The sequence below is a fragment of the Dermacentor silvarum genome, chromosome 3 (genome assembly GCF_013339745.2).
Source record: "Dermacentor silvarum isolate Dsil-2018 chromosome 3, BIME_Dsil_1.4, whole genome shotgun sequence".
Lineage (NCBI taxonomy): Eukaryota > Metazoa > Arthropoda > Arachnida > Ixodida > Ixodidae > Dermacentor > Dermacentor silvarum.
In genome coordinates this window covers 20101812-20119741 of record NC_051156.1, presented here as the reverse complement: position 1 = coordinate 20119741, position 17930 = coordinate 20101812, and the positions used below count along the sequence as shown (strand labels likewise).

The window sequence follows — 17930 nt, the reverse complement described above, 5'->3', positions numbered from 1 at the left end:
CCCCACCTAGTTTTCTGCCGTCCTCGACTGCGCTTCCCTTTTCTTACCCATTACTAAAAGCACTACTTGGTTATAATCGTCACCAGTTATCCGAGTGAGAACTCGCAGTGCTCCTGGATTTTGGTTGCCATTTTGCCTTTTGTGTGTGTTTGTTCAGGCTGGTTCAGGCGTATTGTGATCGCGTGTTTGTCCAGAGCACGCCGCAAAAGCAGTGCCTATGACTTCACGTGAGAGCTGTTTATAAGCCGCCAATGGTTATCCGTAATACTGCTGGCCAAAATGGCTGCAGTTTTAAACACTATGCTGAAGGACGTCTCCTTAGATGGCTTCAAGTGAAGTGATATATTGGTTTACTGGTTGGTTGGTTGAAGAGCTGTTCTTGTAGAACTTGTGGCTTATAAAAATTTCGTTTTCAGAAATTTAGTGCCCTGAAACGGGTAAGCTCGGAATTTCATGAATGGGTGCATTGTTTCATTATATCATTGCAACTTATGTACTGCCTTTTCTTCTAAACTCGTGAAAAGTGGAGGCGTCACTTATAATCCGGAAAATATGATAGGTACATTTTTACCAACTGTCCTTTGCATCGGTCACATCGCACATCACCATAGTTGCTCATAAAAGCGAGAGCACTCCATCTTGCTCCATATAGCCTTCATTGTTGGCCCCAAGTCGCAATCGAGGAACAGGTTGTCACAATTTCTTGCCAAAGGGGTCATGCCATCGCCGTTGTCGTCACGCACACTTGCTCATGTCATATGCACAATTTCTCACTTTAGAAACATGTAGGTCCATCGGTCAACACTTTGCAGAACCGCCAATAATGATGGATAGCTAGCTACATGCAAAATTTCGTTGGCCATACTTATTTCATTAGACTAACCGACGGCTATAGCGAAACCGAATGTACAAGATCCAACACAATATCACGTGGTCCTTGTGCCAGAAAAACCTACAAATCATCATCACCAACTCAATATCGAATATAGCGAAGCAAATATTTGCTCACTCACAGTTCAAAATCTGTTTCTTGGGAGGCAGGCACTCTGGAGCGGTATTCTCAGTCAATAACTTTTGTCGGTACGATCGCTTTTGCATGACCAAACACATCGACATCTCTGCAAGCAATGGCTTTCCTGGCACAGTACCAATGCTTGCCACTGTGCAAGTAGTGCTATCACCCATAGATGCCAATGCTTCTTGTGCGAAGTCACACATCTTGTGAAATTGATCATTTCATCATATATTAAGTACATAAACGACTTCCTATGTAATAACTAGTGTGCAACATGGCGTCGACTACAGCTACAGTTAATGAATTTGCCAAGGTGCTTGATAAAGGCAGCCAAATTCATGTAATTCTTCTAGACTTCTCTAAAGCATTTGACAAGGTGGTACACTTGAAGTCCAAAAAAAAAAGGCGAAAGGTTTACGGTCTGAAATTATAAGCTGGGTCATTACGCATCTTTAGATGTATAATGACCCATTTCTAGATGTATGCTTGGGTGTTCTCCAGGGGTATGTTCTTGGACCAGTATTTTTTAATATATACGTTAATGTGTTTAGGTTGCGGAATGGTCAGTTTATCTGAAATTATTAGCAAATGTCTGCATTATTTGCCCCCCAATAAACACTGTTGAGCTATTTGGTTTGAAGGCAGCAGCACAGGGAAGACAAAGACACAACAATTGAAAACAAACGCCACAAGCACTGAACTAACAACATAAATTAGAGACCTCAATGGAAACCTGCAGAAACTAGCAGCATTGCACCAAAGACGCAGTTATGCTGCTCTTATGAACCTTTATGCTATGCATGTAAACTTGAGATTGCATCAGAAATATCATTTCACATCAAAATATAAATCACATGGGCAGGTGGCACTTGAATGCATAGGAACATGAAGAAAATGGGTGAAGTTTCACTTAAATATTGGCATAGCATTTGGCCCTAGGCCAGAATCTTGCACTGTTGCCTTGAGCTGGAAATGAGAGAAATAGGGAGCACCATAAATTTAAACGACATGTGTGGAGGCAAGCAAGGCGAACGTCAAAGGAAGAATCGGTCGTGGCGACACAGTCGAAAAAAAATTAACTAATGGGGCGCAAATTAAACTAAATGCCACGAGGCAAGCAGTGATCACGTTACAGGCCCATGCATACAGGTGTGACTGCGACACACATGGGGTCGTTTTTCTGCTTGTGAATAGATCTGAGTGTGTTGTCTGGTTTTAGGTGATGCTTACGAGTGGTGAACGTATCGCAGTAGGTTCTTTCTACCACAGTCCTAGTAATAATACCTGCACACCGTGTCATTCTCTTTCTAACATGCTACTCAGTATTAGACAGTTTTAGTTTAGCTTGTTTAGCATAATAGAGGGCATAGCGGAATAGCTGGATCGAAATGCACATGTGCAGAACGCTGAACGACCCACAGCGATTAGCGTATGCACACTATTTCTCAGATTTAACGTTACTGTCCTTGCATAGTTTACTTAGTTTATATAAAACATGGTGGTGGTCCCGGCGGCCTGTGTTGAACTGAATTTGGTGTTGCTCTTGTAGAATTCACTTCGTTCGTAGCAAATGACTGTGCACTAAGCCGCTTTTGCTTCGTGTCAGGGTGCTTCAACGACAGAGTATTATGGATAACCTTACGGAGTTTTTGAGATTGCTTCTTGTTTTGAATGTGTCGAGGCCTAACGAGAGAAACATCCGTAATGGCAGCACCACCGATCGGCGCAGTTGAGAGATAGGTGCGTCAGCAATAGGCTTGCGAGATAGGGAGGTCTCGGAGGCCATGGACGACAGGCTTGCACCAATTTCACTGCAGATCAGCAGACATGGAAAATACAAATACAACTCGCTCCCGGCTGTCATTGCGCTGCCTCTTGCACATTTCAGACATACACGTAAAGCTTGGTGAATAGATGAAATCACTTATATACGCCGTGTATGCAAAGTTTTAAACATAATTGAATAGAGTCCCACATGTAAACTACGCAATCATGCCATGCTATTTATTTTATTTATTTATTTATTTATTTATGAATACTGCAACCCTAACATAGGGTTTTAGCTGGGTGGGTATACATTTGCTAAATGTACAAATCGGCAAAACAAATAAATATAAGACAGTTAAGGTGAGTACATGCTTTCAGACAAGACAACGGTTTGCAATAAACAGGCATAAGGGCATATAATGAAATCAGCGCTACATTCAAGCTGATCACGAGTGGTGAATCGCTACAGTGATTGAAATAAACAGCAGGATCACATGCAATAGAATTCAGACACTCACTACTGGAGCTGTGCAGCAAAAAGGTTCAAGTATGACTGTGAAACAACTTGGTTACTAAGATTATTCCATTCTGTAATTGTCCTAGGGAAAAACGAATACTTGAATGTGTTATTACGGGTGGAGAATGGGGTTATTGTAAAGGCATGCCTCTGCCTTGTGGCATATCCTATGGAGAAATGAAGTATACGTGATAAGTCTAACTTAAAATAACCTTTAACTAACTGAAAGAAAAATTTCAATCTCAATACTTTATTTCTTTGTGTAGGTGTTGGGAGGTTGGCTTTTGCTAATAAACATCTTATTGAAGAACGGCCGAAACTGTTATAAATAAATCTAACAGCTCTTTCGAATTTTTTCCATTTTGTTGATATTTTTTCTAGTGTGAGGGTACCAAATTATTAATGCATAATCTAAAGTAGGTTGAACAATTGCCTTAAATGCAATAAGGCGAACGGCGGGAGTGGAGAGCTTGAGAGCTCGTCTAAGATAAAATAGTTTGTAATTGCACGAGCTTATTACAGTGTTAATATGTCTCGTCCAGTTAAGGTCATTCGAAATCCAAAGACCAAGGTACTTGTAGTGTTGTACCTCCTGCAAAAAAACATTATTGGCTGAATATGCAAAATGAAGAGGGTCACGTTTGTGAGAAATTTTCATGAAAACAGTCTTTTTAAAATTAACTGACATCTGCCATTTATCGCACCAACGAATGACCTTTTGAAATGCATCGTTTAAATGAATCTGTTCTGTATGGTTTTCTACTTCCGAGTATAGGATGCAGTCATTCGCATATAATTTGACTTTTACAGGTATATCATGTGATATATCATTTATAAACAACAAAAAGAGGAGGGGCCCAAGCACGGAGCCTTGGGGGCTAAAATTCACTTTCTAAAACAGCTAAAACTCACTTTCTGAAAAGTTCGCTTGCGGAATGGTACTGCTATTTCTTTAAGCCCTGCTACAGTGAAATCTCGGTGTAACGAAGTTCAGGGGACTGTGGAAAAATGTACGTTATTCTGAACGGTGTTTAAGTAAAATCCCCAAAATTAACCATAACAATAGCATTTCAGTAATGCAAACGTCCTACCGTTGCAATGGTATGTCCTTGAACTCGTTTCTCACAAAAATGCACACGTGATTGTCAGACAATGCTCGTTTATTTGAAGTAGTCCGAGATCATTTTCTCGTGGGTGCAGCACAAACTCTGCAGCATGAACAATTCTAGACCATCCACATTCTTATGGACTGCTTCAGTCACTGTGCTGCTTTTCCCTATAAATGTGCGATCTTTGAGAGCTACGACAGCACCGTCATGGTCCGTGAAATCGTTGTCCATGTCGTCATTGCTGCCTTCCTCATCCTGAGTCACCCTGCTCTGTACACTCTGCAGAATGTCATCTGTGGTCAGCTCCGCTGATGTCCACGTCTCCTCGTCACACTGGACATAGTCGTCAAATGTGACTGAGGGATCCAGGGTCAGCTGCTCCAGACCTCACTCAAACTGCCCTCTGCTGCCGGTTCATCGCTTTGTGGTTGGCCATCTGTTCTCGTCGGCAGTTTTGAATGGTGGTAGACGTGACGCTCCACCATGTGCCTGTAAACATTTCCACCACCTGTCAGCCGTTTTTGGCTGTCGAGTGCTGCAGGCACAGGTATATAAGCAGCCGCTGAACAAGGTGCTTCTGAAAGTGCGACTTGATGCTCTTTATCCCTTGGTCTAGTGGCTGGAGTACAGATGTGCAATTCTGCAGCAGGTACTCCAGACGCAATTGCTCGGCGCAATTGCCAACAATCATGAAAATGTGCCGCCCCTCCTTCCTCATCTTTTCGTTTACCGTCAGCAGCCACTCGGAAAACAGCTCGCGGGTCATGCAGGCACGCTGGTTCACCCGATACTCGCACGGCAGCGACACTACGTTCTTCGTGCAGCGCGGCTTCACATACCTCCTGATCACTGCAGCAATACAGAACGGTGACTCGAAGTTTCGGTTTCCTACGGCACTGTTGTCCCTTAAAATGCATCGTCTTGTCTGGAAGCAGCTGATAAAAACAGACCGTCTTGTCTGCCTCAGCCTTGACCATTTAAGACTTTCCTCCCTCCACGTGGCTGCTGCTGCCTTATCTGCTGCCTTCTCGCCAGACACAGTCTGCCAGGTTTAGTTGGCGAAAATGGTGTAGCCAGCCAGAAGACGCTTCGAAGCTAGTGAAGTTTTGTACAAAGGAGGAAGCCGGGGCTAAAGGCTGGAATGCCTGACTAGTGACCTCTAGCATTGGGCCTGGCACGGGCACATTCTGTGCTCTCACGTCCTTAAACCAAGTCAGCAATGCTGCGTCAATATTTTGAAAATGGCACAGCCACAGTCTTGATGGGGCAAGCTGAGATTCGTGCTGGTGCTTGAAGATCTTTTCTTTATATTTGACAATAGTGGCAATCGTCGACCGCACCACTCCATGTTCTTTGGCCACGACGGCTTTTTTCCCTTCTTCTATTTTGCAAAGCATGTCAACTTTCTCACTCAAAGAAAACTGCTTCCGCTTCTTCGCCATAAGAAGAGTTGAGCTCATGACAACACAAACGCTGGAATGCACTTCCAACACAATAAATTACCAAGAAGAAAAACAAGATGGAGAGGCGTGATATGGGTGACAGCACGTGGACAACTGAGAAAGCAAGAAAAACGGGATGTGTTGTTGCCCCTGCAACAGAAAAAAAAAAGGCGCACTTTAGCGTTTGTTACAGTGGCTGGTACATTTTTTTTTGCTTCTCCCGCACCATCTCAGGTTTTTCGAGCCCATGCTCCCCGCCTCTCTGCTCACAAAACCTCATGTGTCATTGCCTCCTCAACAAAGGGAAAAAAAAGACGTCTTGCGCCCACGTTTTTCACCTCCCGCATCGTCTCAGGTTCTTGCGGGAAGCAAGTTGCAAGGCATCCGCTGTTCGCGCTGCGTTGTCTGCTATCTTACAGCTACAGTTGACACAGTAAGATACAGTTGTTGAGTTTGTGAATATAGTTTCTGCAAAGGTAATTTTTTTTGTTACACAAATAGACTACAAATTTCAATTTAGAAGTATTTTTATAAATTTCTGGAATCCTTATGAAATTGCTGCTGCTGCTGATGATGATTTATTGGCATCCCCTTTGAAACGGGGCGGCGACAAATAGTCACCTAGCCTGCCTGATTTAATCAGGTATACTATACATGTTCTTTATCTAGCATTTTTGTATGCCTCTCATTATTATTTTTCTTTTTCAAAAATTTACCTTGTGCCGCTGCCTATGATTTTAAGAGATCAGGTCGTATCCATCTTTTCCCTGCTTTTTTTCCACCAGTACTCAAATCGTCTCTTGCTGATCTCTACGGCTGATCTGTTTGTTTCCTTCCACTTTGAAACCAAGCGCTTCTGGGAGTTGCACGTTACCTACGGTTCTCGCTGGGTGGATCCCGTCGCATTCCATCAGATGTGCTGAGTGGTTTCTGGATCTTTACTGCAGCATGCACATGTCTCATCTAGTTCCGAATATTTGTTCCGATATGTTTTCGTCCTTAGGCAACCGGCTCGAGCCTCAAATAGCAAGGCACTGCCCTTTGTGTTATCGTACAGATTTTTCCTTCTAATTTCTTTCTTCTCATTCTTGTAAATCTCCATTGTCCTTTTTGTTTCCATTCTTTGCATCCAATTCACGGTCTCTATTTCTCTCACTTTCTTTCTGATCACTCCTGGTTGTCTATTTGCAGTTTCGATTATCCTGTACTTGGTTGCCAACTTCCTTGACCTCTTCCTCCATTCTGTGTCCACGCTTTTCATGTAGAGATACTTGTGCACTTTAGCCGCCCATTTATTTTCATCCATGATCCTGAGCCTTTCTTCAAAACTAATTTTGCTCTGTGCTTCTCTGACTTCAAAAGAGGCCCAACCCATGTCACCCTGCACTGCCTCATTTGTGGTATTACCGTGGGCTCCCACAGCCAACCGGCCTACTGATCTTTGGTTAACTTCCAAACCCGCCAATATATCCGATTTTAAGCATATAATGGCATTTGCGAATGTTAGCGCTGGCACCATTACTCCTTTCCAGATTCCACGCACCACCTCATACTTATTGGGGCCCCACAGTGCTCTGTGTTTCATTATTGCTGCATTCCGCTTCCTCTTTATTTTCAGATTATCTTGGTGGTTGTTTGAGTAATTCTTTCCTTCGTTTATGTGTACGCCGAGGTACTTGTATTGCTACACTATGGGTATTTCTTGCTGTTGAATTGACACCACGAAGTTACTCGTGTGTTCATTAAAGATCATAATTCCTGATTTCTCTGTGCTAAACTTAAGGCCTAGATTTGTCGCTGCATTCCCACAGATATTCGCAAGTATCTGTCAATCTTTTTTATTGTCTGATAGTAGCACAATGTCGTCTGCGTACATCAGTCGGGGGACCTTCTGTTGCACCATTTGTCCATTACGCATGTAGGATAAATCAAAACCTAATTCGCTGTTTTCCAGTCATCTTTCTATACCCTTGACGTAAAGCGTGAACAACAATGGTGACAGAGGGCATCCTTGCTTCAATCCTTGGTGAATTCCCACCATTTCATTTCCTTTTCTACCTTCCCATACCACTTGTACTTGGTTGTCTCTATATATCTCCCTCAGCAGCTCCACGAAATCGTCATCTATGCCTTCGTATTGAAGAATATCTCACAACAATTCCCTGTCTACGTTGTCATAAGCTCCTTTAATATCTAGAAATGCTATCCATAAAGGTCTTTTCTGAGCTACTGAAATCTCTATGCACCGAGTTAGTACAAACATATTGTCTTCTAAGCATCTGCCTGGCCTGGACCCATTCTGTAGTTCCCCCAATACATCGTTTTTCTCCACCCATTTTGACAGTTCTAATTTTATGGCTTGCATTGCCATTCTATATATCACCGACGTTACTGTAACTGGCCTGTACGAGCTCGTCTCATCCTTATCTCCTTTGCCTTTGTAGATGAGATTCATCTTGCTTTCACGCCATCCAACGGGAATTTTCTTAGTTCTAATCACTTGCTTTATGGCATTAGTCAGCAGTGCCTTGCTTTTTGGACCGAGGTTTTTCATTAGCTGTATTGGGATTTCATCGGGTCCTGCTGCCGTGTTGTTAGAGACATTTTCTGCGGCCTTTTTCCAATAAAAGGTTTCTATGGTAAATTTTGACCTCTCTGGCCTCTCTGCTGTTGCTGTATCTGTTGTCTGAACTACGCTTTTTCTCGTGCTGAAGTTATCCCTAATAACGTCTGTGATGTACCGCATCGCATCATCTCCTTCGTAGATGTTACCGTCTTCATCCCTTATAGCCGTTTGAGAGTTTTTAGTTAGAGCTCCGAGTGCTTTTATATGGTTCCAGAATCTTTTTGGAGCGCCTTTGTCTCTTTTGTGAATGTTATGCACCCAACGTTCACTTGCGCGTTTAATTTTCTCTTGCACGAGCTCACCCGCAACCCTTTTCTTTTCTCGGTATGTATTCCATCTAAGGAGCACCTCTTCTTCTTGTAATCCTAACTTTTTGGCTTCTCGATGAACCCTAGATGCCTCTTTACGCTCTTCTATAGCTTGTTTAATTTCCTTGTTCCACCACTTACGTGGTTTCCTCTTTCCAATCCAACAATTGTTTTGCCGTGTCCGCCTTATTTCATTCTGCATAACGACCACCAGTTCCTTATATTCCCAGACTGCTGTAGGAAAATCCTCAATTTTCTTCTCTATGTTGTTTGCGATCTCTGTTATTTGCTCGTCATTCATTTTTAAAAACGCTGAGGCTATGGGTTCATGTTCTGCGCTAGTATCTCGCCCAAACTTTAATGCTAAAAAAAAATGACAGCGATAAGCGAGCTTGCCAGGATTCGAACCTGGAATTTTCTGATCCGTAGTCAGACGCGTTACCCGTTGCGCCACAAGCCCATTGCGCCTGTGTGCACCGGAGCCCCCCGGCGAATTATTTCATCCTTCTCACGCGCAGATGCCCTGGTACGCAGTGATGTGATTTGTTGAGGGTGCTAATAAATAATGAAGTCGCTGCACTAAAGCTGAAACAATGTTGCAGTGCAAGTTGTGCTAACCAGAGTTGGTTGTGCTAACAACAGACTCTCCTGCTTAAAACTACATATTCACAGAAGAAAAAGTCAGCATGTTTATACTTTGCTCGACGTGCAAAACAAATTTGATCAACAGCAAAATTCCAAGATCGACATGGAACTTTATTCAAATTGTAAGGAAGCTGGTATCGGACGATCCCTACAGAATTCAGCAGGGTAGAAACAGTGTGCCACTTTACAACACTAATATTGACGCAAGACAAAAACCGTCTTTAAGTAACGCGCGCAGGTTCGTGCGCCCTCCAAGAGGACAACGGCGTATTAGTAAGAACAACAAAGACGAAGCCGTAATGGCACGTGCATTGGCCACACGCACTCGGATATATGTGACCGTTGTCAAAAAGAAGAGGAAGTGAAGCGCCGCTCGTGGAAAAGAAGGCTTCTTGATATCCTGCTTGGAATGCTGCAGCTATTTAATTTATTTACTTGCCGGGCACAAGTTCGCCCCCAATAAATAGTTATCTCAGAAGTTCTTGTATCATTCGTTACAATTCTGGTGGAGGTGCGGGGTATGATTTCCAGCCCCATTCGAGTTGAAGAAAGCAGCCCGGAGCCACGCCACCTCGGACCCAACGAGCTCACGCCTGTCCACCAGCGCACGAGCCGTCGCCTACGTGGTGAGCGACTCGAGTTTTCTTTTTTGCCGGAGCCAACTAGAATAGCAGCAGCAGCCAATACCGAAATGACATCCCAGACTGCCTCAACCCACGTCGTCGTTGATCAGCTGATGACACCTAAGCCTTTCCACGTCGACACTTTTGAAGACGCCGAGGACTGGTTAGAAGGCTTTGAGCGTGTGGCGTACTACAATGGATGGAACGAAGGCCGGAAGCGCCGCAATGTTTATTTCGCGTTGCAAGACTCTGCACAAACGTGGTTTGAAAACCATGAAGCTGCCCTCTGGTCGTGGGATGACTTCCGACGGAAGCTGCTGGCTACGTATTCGAGCACAGACCGCAGAGAAAGAGCTGAAGACGCTTTGCAAGCAAGAAGCCAACGAAACAACGAAAGCGTGGCAATGTATGTTGAAGATATGTCCCGCTTATTTCGCCGGGCCGATCCGAGCATGAGCGAGGACAAGAAGCTTCGGCATCTGATGCGCGGTGTGAAGCAGGAGCTTTTTGCCGGTTTGGTTTGAAGCCTGCCACACACCGTTGCCGAATTCCACGCCGAAGCGACAACTATGGAGAGGACACTCCGACAGCGAGCGAGGCTCTACAACCGCGATATGAATGTCGCATCTGTGGACGCCATATCAACGGTGTTTGGGAACGGCGTCGATGTCTTACAATAACTCGTAACGTCTGTGGTTCGAGAAGAGCTCCAGAGGCAACAGCTGAACAATGGCCCTGCAGCGGTCTCTTCATTGGCAGAAGTGGTTCGTGAAGAAGTGAGACAAGCAGTTCGCGAACAGCACCCACAAGCACAGCCACAAGCACCACCAATGGTACGGCTGAGAGTATCGTACGTCGAGGTACTCAGAGGAACGCCTGGACGTACTTTCGTCACGGCACCTACCCATGTACCCGAACCTCAGTTCACGCCGCCTCCGCCTGAGACGAGATTGCGGAAGGCTGACATATGGCGCACTCCTGATAGAATCCCACTGTGCTACAACTGCGGCGAAGCTGGTCATCTCTACCGGATATGCGAGTACCGCAGAGCGGGACTTCGGGGTTTTTCCATAAACGCTCCTTGTCCAAGAAACGGCGAACGCCCTTTTGAAATCCGGGAGTATTTGTCAATGCGCCAAAGCCCTCATACTTCACAGCAACACCAACCTCGGTCAACAGTACCACTGCGGTATCGATCACAGAGTTCACGTCTATCCTCCAGCTCCCCGAGGCGAAGTTCCCAAAGCCCGCGTTGGGAAACCTAATACCGGCGACCTGTGGAGGTAAGGCCGCTGTCGACGCAAGAACAGAGCCTCCAGCGCTGCATCCGAAATGTAACGACAGACGCGAGAGCAGTTGCGGAAACAGTGACGTTACTTCCGATTTGTGTGTGGTTGTAGACGGCGACGAAATTACTGCTTTATTAGACACAGGCGCAGACCATTCAGTTATGAGTAAAGAACTTGCCAGAAGACTGAAGAAAGTGCTGACTGCTTGGAGAGGACGGCAAATTCGAACAGCCGGAGGACACCTTATCGACCCGGTGGGCAGGTGCACTTCTAGAATTGGCATACGTGGCTTCAAATACGTCGCTACTTTCATTGTCCTGTCAGGATGCTCGAGGGATTTAATTATTGGAGTGGACTTTTTGCAAGCGAACGGTGCAGTAATCAACTTGCAGGAATCTTGTGTGTCGTTCTCAACGAAGCACGCATCGCTATGTTCGAGTGTGAAGAACAATTTGATGCGCTCGAGATTATAGACGACGTCACGATACCCCCAAGATCCAGCATAGCTGTCGCCGTAAGAAGCAACGTATTCAGCGACTATGAAGGAATTGCAGACAGTAACATTGGCCTCTTACTCGAAAAAGGGATCTGTATGGCCAGAGGTCTTGTTCAGCTGCGTGGTGGGTGTTCGAATGTCTTTGTGACTAATTTTGGAAATGAAGTCCAGCACATTGCGAAGGGAACTGTCATTGCCCGCCTTAATGATTAGGTCCAGATTATGGATTTGAACCCTTCCTAGGCTGCACCACTCAAGTCTGACAACGTTGACTCCATACTCACATCCATAAAGATCGAAGCAGCACTATCACCGACCCAGAAGCAGCAAATAGAAAGCCTTATACGAGAATTCGCCACGTGTTTCTCAACGTCATCCAAAGTCCAGAGAACATCCATCGCCAAACACCGTATCATTATTGACGAAGCTGTCAGGCCTATTTGCCAGCATCCCTACCGAGTGACACCGAAGGAGAGAGAGATCATCAGAAACCAAGTTGAAGAAATCCTGAGAGACGACGTAATTCAACCGTCGACCAGCCCGTGGGCTTCGCCGGTGGTGCTGGTAAAGAAAAAGGATCAGACCTTGCGTTTCTGCGTAGGTTACCGCAAGTTGAATGTCGTCACAAAGCGGGATGTTTATCCACTTCCGAGGATCGATGACACCCTTGATAGACTACGGGATGCGAAATTCTTTTCCTTTCCTCTCTCGACCTCAAAAGTGGATACTGGCAGATAGAAGTGGACGAAAGAGACCGTGAGAAGACAGCGTTCGTCACACCAGACGGGCTATACGAATTCAAGGTACTTCCATTCGGCCTCTGTTCCGCACCTGCCACATTTCAGCGGATGATGGATACTGTACTATCCGGGTTAAAATGGCAGTCCTGTCTTGTTTATCTTGACGATGTCGTGATTTTTTCTACCACCTTTGATCAGCATGTGGAACGACTACGGACTGTGCTCAACGCTATTAGTTCAGCAGGGCTGACAATAAAGCCACAAAAATGTCACTTCAGCTTCCATGAGCTCCTTTTCCTCGGCCATGTGATTAGTTCTGAAGGCATCCGTCCTGACCTTGAGAAGACCACAGCAGTAGAAAAGTTTCCTAGACCAACCAAAAGGCCATCAGGCGATTTGTGACCAAAAGGCCATCAGGCGATCTTTAGGACTTTGTGCCTATTATAGACGTTTCGTCAAAAATTTTTCGAACATTGCCGAGCCGTTAACGCGATTGACAAAAGAAGATGTACCTTTCATTTGGCTAAGTGAACAAGAAGATGCATTCAATGAGCTACGACGCCGACTTCAAGACCACCCGGTTCTTGCGCACTTTGATGACGAAGCGGAAACAGACATCCACACGGACGCAAGCAATTTCGGGCTTGGTGCCGTCCTCGTTCAGTGGCAAAACGGAGAGGAAAGAGTGATTGCATACGCTAGCCGCACTCTTTCGAGGGCTGAAACTAACTACTCTGCAACGGAAAAGGAATGTCTTGCAGTAATATGGGCCATAGGAAAATTCCGACCATACTTATACGGTAGGCCATTCCGAGAAATCAGCGACCATCACTCGTTGTGCTGGCTTGCAAACCTCAAGGATCCTTCTGGTCGACTTGCTAGATGGAGTCTGAGGCTGCAGGAATACGACATAACGGTCGTGTATAGATCTTGTCGCAAGCACAGTGATGCTGATTGCTTATCACACGCTCCGATCGAGTCTGGTGCTGTGGAAGATGGACACAACTTTCCGTTTCTTGGAGCCGTGACCACGTCTGAGATGGCCAAACATCAACAGTCTGATGCCGAGATGCTTCTACTCATCAGGCATCAGGCATCATCAGGCATCAGGAAGGACACCCCGTCCATGTTCCGCGAGATTTCAAACGGGGATTATCATCGTATGTGACGAGAAATAATGTCCTCTACAAAAGAAATTTTGAGCACAGCACAGAGAAATTCTTACTCGTCGTTCCTTCATCTTTGCAATCCGAAATCTTGGAAGCCTGTCACGATGACCCATCCGCAGGACACCTCGGAAGTGAGTAGAACATTCGCTCGCATTCATGCCAAGTACTACTGGCCAAAGCTATTGAGTTCGGGGCAGCATTATGTGAGAACATGTCGGGATTGCCAAAGACGCAAAACGCCTCCATTAAAACCCGCAGGCCTCCTTCAACCAATAGAACCCCCAGAAGCCCCGTTCGAACAAGTAGGAATGGACTTGCTTGGTCCATTTCCGACATCGTCATCAGGGAAACGATGGATTGTAGTAGTGACTGATTACCTAACCCGATATGCCGAGACAGCCTCTCTAATCAGTGCTACAGCCATTGAAGTGGCTGAATTCTTTGTCACCAATGTGGTACTACGACATGGTGCCCCTGCAGTTATTATCACGGACCGAGGAACTGCATTTACAGCGGATTTGACGCAGTCCCTTATGCAACTAACTCATACCAGCCACAGGAAAACAACTGCCTATCACCCTCAAACAAATGGGTTGACCGAGCGACTGAACAGGACGCTGACCGATATGTTGTCAATTTACGTAAACTTAGAGCACCATACATGGGACAAGATACTACCATATGCAACATTTGCTTACAATACCGCATTGCAAGAGACCACTCAAGTGACGCCATTTCAGCTTGTTCTTGGCCGAACAGTTACCACACCTTTAGATGCAATGCTACCGGTAAACGACAGTGCAGAACAAACCCTTGAAATCAGCGAATTTATACAGAGGGCCGAAGAAGCACGTCAGCTGGCGCGACACTGCATTCAACAAAGACAGCGCATTGACGCCGACCGGTACAACTTGCGGTGAAGAGAAGTCGAGTACGCACCAGGTGACAGAGTATGGGTGTGGACTCCTGTACGGATGCGCGGCCTGTCCGAAAAGCTTCTGCGCCGTTATTTCGGCCCATACCGAGTACTTCGCCGCATTAGTCCCTTAAACTACGAAGTTACGCCGGAAGGACAAGTCACCTCATCACGATACGGACGTCGCACAGAAATTGTGCATGTGGTCAGAATGAAGCCATATTATGACAGGCAGTGAATGTTCTAGCAAACACCTCTACTCAGTGCCATATACCACTTTAGTATGGACAACAGCTTGTCAACAGTTTCGCCACTTTACGCATCGGGACGATGCGTTCTTGGAGGGGGAATAATCACGCAAGGACAAAAACCGTCTTTAAATAACGCTCGCAGGTTCGTGCGCCCTCCAAGAGGACAACGGCGTATTAGTAAGAACAACAAAGACGAAGACGTAATGGCACGTGCATTGGCCGCACGCACTGGGATATATGTGACCGTTGTCAAAAAGAAGAGGAAGTGAAGCGCCGCTCGTGGAAAAGAAGCCTTCTTGATCTCGTGCTTGGAACGCTGCAGCTATTTAAATTTACTTGCCGGGCACAAGTTCGCCCCCAATAAATAGTTATCTCAAAAGTCCTTGTATCATTCGTTACAATATAAAGCATATTCAATAAATTTTTCTTGCATGCCATGACATACTGACACGTATACATGTTTTATCTTTCACCGGTGGCCGCTTTCCACCGGCTAACAAGTGTTAAACGTTATCGCTCGGCGCAGGACGCGCCTGCATCGGAAGCTTCTCGAACGTTATCGATGCTTCTATCCTTTGTCTGTGGTCACCGACACTCATGTAATCTGATTGTATGAGCGACGCGAATTGTCTAGAACTTTCTGGAAGACACGCGGGCATCAGGGATTAATCTGAAACCTTCGGTGACTCAGGTATAAAAGCCGGCGCGTTTCGCCGCTGATCAGATTTTCGACGATCGCCGACTGTGTTCGCCGCTATCGTTGTGCTTTGAGTGTACCTTGCTTTTGTGGGCACAGGTTTGCCCAATAAACAACCAGTTTCGTTGTACACAGTTTTACGACTGTTTTCTTCAGCGTCACTATTACGTGACAATACTGACGTAGCACCACGGCGCTTACAAGTCATTTGGAGTGAAGCATGCATACTAGCTTCAATCTTCTTGTTCTTCCATGCCACAACTCTCTGCCGAGGCTTCTTTTGCGAATACAAATAATTATTTACAGTTAAACCTGCTTATAACGAACCTCCATATAACGAATTCCTGGAAATAACGAAGTTTTTCTATTCGTCGCCGTTACTCCATAGAAGCACATGTATTTGAGACCTCTACGTAACGAAGTGGCAGCGGGAGACCCCCTCGATATAACGAATTTACCCCTCCGACAACCGAGAGATTTCTCCCCAAATTTTGTCATTTGTGCGTGAGCAGCAGCCGGAAGCACCTTCTCCACCACGACGGAATGCGAAGCGAGTGCACGTGTGCGTGCGTGTGCAAGGCAGGCCTGCATCTCTCGACCGAGCGATCTTGCCGCCGCAAGCGTGACCTTTCCCCCTCCCTTCATTCAAACCTGATCCTGCCGCTTGCTGCAACTGGCCTAGCCCGCCACCCGGCACTTTCTCCTTTTCCAGTTGATGTTGCCGACGCGCTGGTACACGCTGTGACACATCACACTCGATGAACGCGGGCACGCGCTGTCAACGCTGGCGGCGTGTGGAAGCGCCGCTGCAGGAAGCGAGCAAAGTGACCTTTGTGCTGATGTCTATCGCTTCAACGCAAACTGAGCGCCGAGAACACACAGCACGCACAAAGCTACGAGCCGCCGACGCACCTGCCCCAACGCAGATCGCTTTCAAGATACGGCTCGCGCGACCGCGCGCCGCCGCGCAGTACGCAGTTGATGCCAGAGTACAGTACAACGCCGCCCCGCTATCCCTCCCCCCTCGCTCCCTCGCCGGTGCCTCGAGCGCAACGGAAGAAGGCGCGGTTCTTTTCTGCTTTTCTTGCGCGCGCGAGATTTAGACACGGTCGTCGGCTCCCCTTGCACGTTTTCACTCGCACATGCAGCATACGGCACGCGGTGACTACGTTATCGCCCTTGGACTTTATACGGAATATCTATGAGCCAAAACCAATTTTAGGGCCACAAGGCGTCATAGACACCATCTTTATATAGCAAATACGGATCTCAAGGGCCGTACTTTTGCTGGCGGAAACCGAAAATATGTCATAGTTTTTGCCCCCGGCAATTTGGGTGGCCAATGCCATCGCCAAGCCACCAAGCCAAGCGACATGAAAAGTCAAAATGGCCGCTTGGGCCGGCGCGGAGTGGCAATTCGCAACGTTTGATGCGGGAACGGTCCCACAGTTACGACGAAACAGCGGGGTTACCAATGCATTGGGTTCTATGGGAGCTGTGCCGGGACCGGCCGAAAACGACGTAACAGCCGGGAAAACGCAGCCCCCGGGATCGTAACAGCGGGGTTCTACTGTAACACTTTTTTAACAGAATAAAAATAGTCACCGTCTGCTTGATACACAAGCACAGCATGGACAGTTCTGTTGTAGAAGCCTGCTATGCTGGTCTTGTTCTGGCGCTCCGCTGCGACCCCTCGGTTCTCGACACCGTAAAGCCTGTACCCCTGCTTTTGCCGGATTTCTGAATATATATATGCGCGCATTTACATGGTACTGCACACACACAGGCGATGACTGCCAGCTCACTTGACGTACATCACAACACATTTGATGGCTGGCCCATCTGCAGTTTATGGGCACGAACACATGCTGGTAATGGCTTGGGGAATCATTTTGCTTTATTGAGCAAGGTTTGATTGCCCGCACACCACGGATGCTTGACAAAGCCATAGCGCTCTGACGAAGAGACCAGCAGAAGAGAACGTTATTACCCATTTAGATAAACTGACTATGGCCCGAGATATATTCTTCTCGTAGTAACTAAAGATTCATGGAACCAAAGTTATATAATATCCACAGCACAGTGCTGAACAGTACGCGCATATGCGTGCAGTTAGTGCATTGACACGACCTACTTGTGGTCATCAGCTGTTTAATGTGTACGCAGGCACATATTCCTTTGTGCAGCTTTGGTCACTCTTGCGCCACATACGCCACCCTTCACTTCCCTGCGCTCCTTGGATGCACAGATAAGATGTCTGCAGTAAGGGGGTTTGACCTTTGATTACTCAAACATACAGCTTCTTCCCATCCTTTGGCAT

General features: G+C 46.3%; 1 protein-coding gene and 1 non-coding gene across 2 annotated transcripts in view; one reads left to right on the top strand and one right to left on the bottom strand.

Moving 5' to 3' along the window:
- Positions 1-17930, top strand: part of LOC119445365 (39S ribosomal protein L18, mitochondrial) — a 47758-nt gene that overhangs the window by 18968 nt on the left and 10860 nt on the right. The window lies entirely within an intron of this gene.
- Positions 9172-9244, bottom strand: Trnar-acg (transfer RNA arginine (anticodon ACG)). The gene has a single exon. It is a non-coding gene; the product is annotated as a tRNA-Arg (tRNA).